The sequence below is a fragment of the Chenopodium album genome, chromosome 2, assembly GCF_948465745.1.
Source record: "Chenopodium album chromosome 2, dcCheAlbu1.1, whole genome shotgun sequence".
NCBI classification, from domain to species: Eukaryota; Viridiplantae; Streptophyta; class Magnoliopsida; order Caryophyllales; family Amaranthaceae; genus Chenopodium; species Chenopodium album.
Window position 1 is genome coordinate 20,278,981 of NC_137835.1, and position 7,572 is coordinate 20,286,552.

At 33.6% G+C, this 7,572-nt stretch overlaps 1 pseudogene across 1 annotated transcript; it reads right to left on the minus strand.

Moving 5' to 3' along the window:
* Positions 1–371: 371 nt before the first annotated feature.
* On the minus strand, positions 372–6,628 carry LOC145597210 (binding partner of ACD11 1-like; annotated as a pseudogene). Its single transcript, XR_014103308.1, has 8 exons — positions 6,351–6,628; positions 6,142–6,245; positions 5,978–6,053; positions 2,409–2,477; positions 2,259–2,324; positions 1,614–1,939; positions 847–969; positions 372–722 (listed from the first exon to the last, which is right to left on the minus strand). The product of XR_014103308.1 is annotated as a binding partner of ACD11 1-like (transcript).
* Between the last annotated feature and the right edge of the window lie 944 nt (positions 6,629–7,572).

Sequence of the window (7,572 nt, forward strand, 5' to 3'; positions counted from 1 at the left end):
ACAACACAAAATGACTTCTATAACATAGATTCTAGATTTCCGTGAAAAACCAAGGTGAGTAAATTAAAAAAAGATGGGAGTATTATGGTTTTTTGGCAATCAGACCAAGCATTTAAAAATTTTTAGAGAACAAAATATTTGAATTTGCAAATTATCCCTGGTTTTTTCATCCTACGCAAGGCTGGGCTGCAACATCACATGGGACTTAAACTTATGTAAGGTTGCTTAGACAAACAAAAGGAAAAGTAGAAGGAGACTCATGTTCACAAGAGCTTCCTGTATTCAAATATGGAGTATGAATTGATACATTGCACGAATTGGTCCAACCTAATCAACTTTGAATGAAATTTATACACAAAAATAACACGAGATACCATTAATCAACTTAAAAGGCATAAAGAATATAGTGTTTGGGGGTGACAAAATTACAGGGATATTTTTCAAATCAAAATCTCCGGTTTTACAAAACAAAGATCACAAGCTTAATCCTGGTACTTTTACCTGGGAAACGAACAAAGATGACACAATCTCCAGGACGATACTTTAAGGCTGCAGCATTGCAGCATCCCAAGTATGTCCCTATACTCTACTTCTGACATGACATCTAACTTCGGAATTTGCTTGAAGATTGATTGGACTAGGGATAATCATGCATTGAGAGAATCAACTTAGATTGCTCACTTGTAGTAGTACAAGATTTCTGGCTATGCAGCTATCGGATCCTGCCATTATAATAAATTTTAAGCACATAGTTGAACATAGCCCAGAACACGGCGAATGATGAAACAACAAAACAGCAGAGAGCTTGATAAAAACTGAGAAGAGAGAGTAGTGAGAAGAACTTACCTTCGCTGTAAGATTTGACATAGCTGTGTGGAACTCTGTCTGGTTTTCGTACCAGCAACATGACCAACCTTTGAAACCTTGCTAAAAGCACCATTAAACCATGCAGCTCCTGCAGTAACATACCTGTACAGAGCAAAACCAGAAATATTTACCAATCGAGTTACAAATAACATTACGCCATAATTTATTGTCACATAACCTAACGTTATATTTATACATTCCTTATCAAAAAGAGGGGACGTTACATTTATACATTCCTTATCAAAAAGAGGGGACGTTAAATTTATACATTCCTTATCAAACAAAGGGGGCAGGACATTCTCCCAATTTCTTATCCCTACTTTCATTTTATATATATTTTTTTTCAAGAGAGTGTTTTCCAACAGCTTACAGGTATAGTTTCTCAAATTTTAATATGAATATGTTGGTCACATATAAGAAACTGCACATAACAGACCGCCTCTAACCAGTCTATAGTGAGAATTTTAATATGTTGGGCATTTATAGCAGCTTTAGCCATAGAAGTGATAAAACTATGCGAGTGACTGCAACAAACTGATGTTACTGATCTAAGTGGCAGAGGAGCTAGCATATGACCTCACTGAACCCAGAGGTACCAAGGTTGAAATTTATAGGTAGGGTTTCCAGCTCACCCTTCAACCACCCCCCCCCCCCCCCTCCGCGTCCAATCTTTATTTAAAAAATAAATAAATAAATAAATAAAAGGAAAGAAAAAGAAAAGGAATGCAAGTAACAAGAATCAATACCGGCTTGACTTGACAGCTGTTCCTGTATCGTTTAATTTCCTCTCTGCTGCAAATAAGGCTGCCATTGTTTTGTCAGAGACTTGAAGCTTTTGGTCCACAGACTTCACTTTTTCATTAACAGCTGAAATCCCAACAGTGAGCTTCTCGGTGAGTCCAACTCTTTTGTCAAAGGAACTGACCTTGGCAGATGCGCTAGCTGTTAGCCGATGCTTCTCATCAAAAGCCTTAGCCTTATTCATAGCATCTTGCCGCATGGCAGAGCCTTTAGCTATCATACTGGAAACAACTTCTTGTGCTTTATTAACATATGCTTTACCAGATTTAGCCTGTTGTCATATCAAACACTCTTTTAACCCCAACAACAACGTATAGAAAATAATCCGTATATAACATTATTCTTAAACATTAAGGGCATGCAAGCTGGTAATGGAGTTTGCTGAATTTAACTGTTCAGAGGCATGGTCATATGTGGTCCTGTATTACCATACATTATTAACATACAGAAAGCAAGAATAATCACTTGATATGTCCAGATACTTTGTTTCTAACAAAGACATGGATTAGTGACATCAATTTATAAAAAATGCATGTTGGCACTGAATAAGATCAACTTTTTTCCTATACCAAGGGTGCCCTGGTGCTCACCTCAGCATTATTGGATGTATCTTCAACATTTGCTGTGCTCACAGTATTTTCAACTGTTCTTACTTCCTGAAGAAAATATAATCAGTGATGAAGAATGAAGATACAGTCATTTTGGTTGCAGATGTTACAGTTCAGTTCAGTGACAATTACCGTCACAGGCTTTAGAACAAAATTTTCTGCAAGAGAGATATTCACAATGCGGTCAACTAAAGTTGCTCCCTGCAAAACCAACAAAAATAATATTAATCAAGGTTCGAGGACCATAAAGCTTCAAGCTTAAACAGTTAACGGATCATTAGTATGGCATGTGTCAGCAAACTGGCAAAGTACATGAATTTGTGTTACGGATGCCTTCATAATTACAGTTAGATCCCAAAAATTACAAAGCACATAAAAATTCGCTTAAACAGTACTGATGAAGCAGCTTTATGGTATTGTTTTCACTTAATTATAAGTTAGTAAGCTACAATAGGCCAATGCTAGGAATTTTATTGGTTGTTAAAATAAATGACAATCTATGTACTATGATATTGTGTTGTCTCTTAAGCCAACCAACCACATGGTGCGTCTTATCATTCGATGGCTACCGTCCACACAGGATGCCCCCTGAATTTACACAATCACCTAATGTTCATTAAGTGGAGAACCCAACAAATGCTCATGATTTCCACCATCAATTAACCCAAGGAGAGTAAATGACTTTTAAAAGCAAGCCGAATATAAAAGGTGATGTGTACTTTATATGCAAAAAGAAATAGAATAAACAATTAAAAACACACAGAGGAACAAAATTCTCACAAATGTCTCTACCTTGAATCCCATCCAATATTCATGATCACTTGTTATATTGGCACTTTGAAAACCAATACACCATTTGTTCTAGCATAGGAATGAGTTTTTCTGTCTATAAGAATAAAACATATATACACAATGTATTTGTGCAATGCGCGAGTACAATTCCAGTATAGTGATTAAGTGCTATTAGCTGATTCTTACAACATATCTTGGAATAATTTTGGCAAGACTAATTAGTCAATCGAGTAAAGCTTAGATAAGATTGCATTTATCAAATTGCCAGTACAACTAGAGCTATTTACAAAATTAAAACTACAACATTCCTCTCAGCTCGAGCACTCACACACAAAATGAAAAAAAGGAAAAGCTGGCTACCTTCATCCATCCAAACAAGCGCTTCACCCTATTTCTTTCTTTCTTTCTTTCTAGTAACAATTATGTGAAATTTCTAAATGAAATAACACATACTTTACAACAAGCATTAAAAAGTAGATTTGTCTAAGCAGCCTGAAAGGCTACTTGATCTCTATCCCACCAACTACATGAACTGTGCAACCACAAAATCCTTTCTTACGGTGTTTTAGGTTTTCCCAACAGTTTGGTTCCTCTTTTAAGTGTTTATAACCTGAAAAGGTCTTTGAATTCTTTCACTGAAACAAAATCCATTAACACTTTAGCAGCTTGTGTTTTGTTATTGCTGCAAGATTGCAAAGTTGTAGCTTTTGTAAGATTAAGAAATAAAAAAGTCTGGTAGTGATAAAAATTAAACCAGAATCTTGACATGCATTTTGCAGTATATATAAGCAAAAAGTGGACGCATTGGGAAAATGAGGTAATTCAAATCAAATTGGGTGAAGGAATTAATAAGTTCACCTCTTTCCATCATGCTTAAGTGCTTATAACTAAAGGAGTCAAGGACCTCATAGCAGAATAGAATTAGATCATTGTTTTTTGCTTTGGCTTTAGTTAAGGCATCCAGCATAGCCTAGTATAGATTTATGGAAAGGTGCATACAAGGGGGAGCAGAAACATGAGTTAAAGTCTAATAACAGTTAACCTCAGTTCTCACAGAGAGAAGTGGCAGTAGAACACAAGAGCACCTCTAAAGGTGAATCAATATGGATCTCACTTCAAATTTGCTAGCCAAAACAAAGTTTTTTGACAACCTCAAACCCTGCCACAGAATATATTTAGAGAACTTTTAATCCATGGATCGGCATTGTCATCATTGCTTTTACAGCTTAAGAGTAGAAGATTATTATTGTTGATGCATAATATTGAATATCAACACATAGATGCTCATAGGAACTCAAGTAAATTTCTTATGCTGGTCTACAAATAAAAGAAAGGTGCTTATAAGTGCATCATAATACTTTAACACCTCTGAAAACCCCTTGCACGTATTAAAGAGGTATCCAACTGCAAGCTCAATTGGGCAACAGGTCTATTGATACAAATAAAAATATCAACTCTCCTTACTAACCATTTAGTACACTTAAACAGGTGGGTTAAGTTGTTCAACATAACAGACTATAAGTTTTGTAAGCTAAATTAATAGCTTAAAAAAAGTGAAGAAAGACAATTTCCACTATAGGGAGAATAGTTTAATACTAAATTCTACTTATAGCACATTGATTAACTTATATGTGGAATCTATTATTATTTAAGCTTGTCTTGCCTTAAAATGGTAAGTTTAATCATAAAATGTAAAGGTTATATGACTCGTTGATTGGCCCTTAATAGGCCTGCCCTTTCACCACTGTTCCTGGTAGCTATTCATCTAGAATTCAAGGTACACAAAGGGGAGACATTATCAGCATGTGCTAATGCAAATTCCAAATCCAAGAAAATTCACAAACCTATCAGCCACATATGCACGAGTATTTCGGCCTCGCATCACCATATAATAAAACTATCAATAGTGACACTGCCAAATTGCAAACTCCATGATCAACAATGCTTCCAAATTCCAAAAAAATTCACAAACCTTTCAGTAACATACACACAAATTTTTCGACCACTCACATAGTCACATCACCAAGTAATAAAACTACCAATAGTGACACTGCCAAATTGCAAACTCTATGATCAACCATGCTTTAGCAACAACGTAGACTTCTAAGTTTAAGCAGAAGATGGCTATCAGCCTCCACAAGTCAACCGTCAACCAATACTTCAAGTTGAGTGTGAGCATTGAGCTCCAATTTATTTGCAGGGAACAGGAAAGCTCTAGTTCAGGTACTTGGGCAATATCAATTCTCCTCTAGCAAATTAAATTACAGTCTGAAATCCAAGTAAGGAGCTCAAAGCCTTTAAGGTTACCTTTCCAGCTGACATATCAAGACTGTAATCATCAGCTCAAGTCACTTTCACACAACTAAACCCAAAAAAATTCCCCATTCTGTTCTCTATAGAACTTAATTGTCTACTGTAAAGCCAAGTTCAGTTCAAAAGAATGTTCGGCACATTGCACACGCCACAGGGCTATACAAAATAAATAAGTGATCCTACATTTGCAGTCAGATAGTACATCCAAAATTCCAATTTATTAAGATCAATAACCTTCTACAAAGTTTCTTCAATGTTAGCACTCCGCATTTTCCTACTTAATAAAGACATGAGTAACTATACTAACTACAACACTCACTTTGTTTCAATAGACTCCACACTATACAATCAAGTGCACTCTCATTAAGCATAACAATCAGCAAAACTCCACAATACAGTCTAGATTCTTCAGTATTCGCGGTTAAAGGTTACGAGTTCAAATTATCCCTTTCCTCCTCAACCCTCAACAAATAATAATAAAAAATAAATTATAATTTTACAAACAAACAAGAAATAATATAAAAGAAAAAAATTAAATTAAAACAGATATTAAATGAAGTTCAAAATTAATATGCAAAAAAGGAAATACAATATACCGATAACAGCAAGGCGATTTCAAGAGCTTTCTCTTCTTTAAAAGTAACAAATGCAGTCTTTGAGTTAACTGATTCACTGCACCCAGAAATTAATGGAGTTAAACAAGAAATACCCATTAATTAATTAATTGATAAATATCCAAATTTAGAAGAGTAACAACAACCGTTGAATATCAATGTGTTGAATTTCACCAGAAAATGAGAAGAAATCATAAATTTCTCTCTCAGTTGCTAGATCTGACAAGTTTCCAACTTTAACTGTTGTAGTCTGACAAAAAAATAGCAAAATTTAATCAAAAAAATTCAAATATAATACTAAATAAATGAAAGAATTAGCAAAATAAAAATGGGTTTTGTTTGAATTTTGTGATACCTGCATTATTAGCAAACAAAAGGGATTTTTGTCTGCAACACAGAGGATTTTTTGGAATATTTTCTCTCTCTCCTGAATATTTGGGTGAGCTAGTAATTGGCAATTACAGAGTGGAGTTGGGGGTTGCTTTTAAGAGTTTTAAAAGGGGAGAAAGACAACTCATATAGAAGAAATAGCACTCATTTCATTGCCACATTTTGAATATACCTTAGTTGACTACTAGGGATTGAGTTGGACTCTTGGAGCAAGGCAGCCATCTCCTCACTAGATGCTCCATTGCCCCTATAAATGTTAATTACTTTCTTTGTTCCTTCATATATGTCTCATGTCCGTAAAAAAAAAAAAAATATATATATATATATATATATATATATATATATATATATATATATATATATATATATATATATATATATATATATATATATATATATATATGTAATTAAGAGTCTTCTCTTTAGCGTATTTTCATTTTAGTTCAGTTCAATTCACTTCACTTTAGCTTCAATAAATTCAATTTAGTTCTTAATTTCATTATCTCATAAATTCAAACAAGCCCTTACTAGAATAAGTGGAGAAAATAAGTGAGTATTCTTATTAAATAAGGAAAAAGCTAACGAACATTAAAAAAAACATTAGATTACACAATTACACGATTAAAAGTAAGAGTTGTTAAATTGAAACATACATTAATTATGATGTTTCAAAAAAAAAAAAAATTTGACAACAACAAATGAAGCATGATTTTGGCATACATTCAAAATTTATACTTTGTACTATTTTAGAAAATATGTTAAATAATTTTCAAAAGCCTCGGAGACACTCGTTAGCAAGATCCATTAAAAAAGTACATAATAAACGTAAAATGACACCTTTAGAAGATGCAATAGTGAGCCCGTGTTGAAGTGCTACTAGGCTAAAAAAAATAAAATTACATTCTTTTATATTACGATAGAAAACTACTCATAGTAAATAATCATATTAAAAACAACCTAATTAGCAATAAATAGTGATCCCACAATTTATTAAGTTTCTATGTAAATCTCTATTGTATAAGCCAAAGAACATGATAATGGTGTTCACCTAAAAATTCAAAGATGTTCTAACTCTTTTAAAATTGCCTGTGTATATAAATTTAGAAACTTAAAACACGCATCACGTGCATATAAATCTAATTCCGCTTAGTTTTAATGAAAAATTTGTCAAAAATAAGCAAACCTTA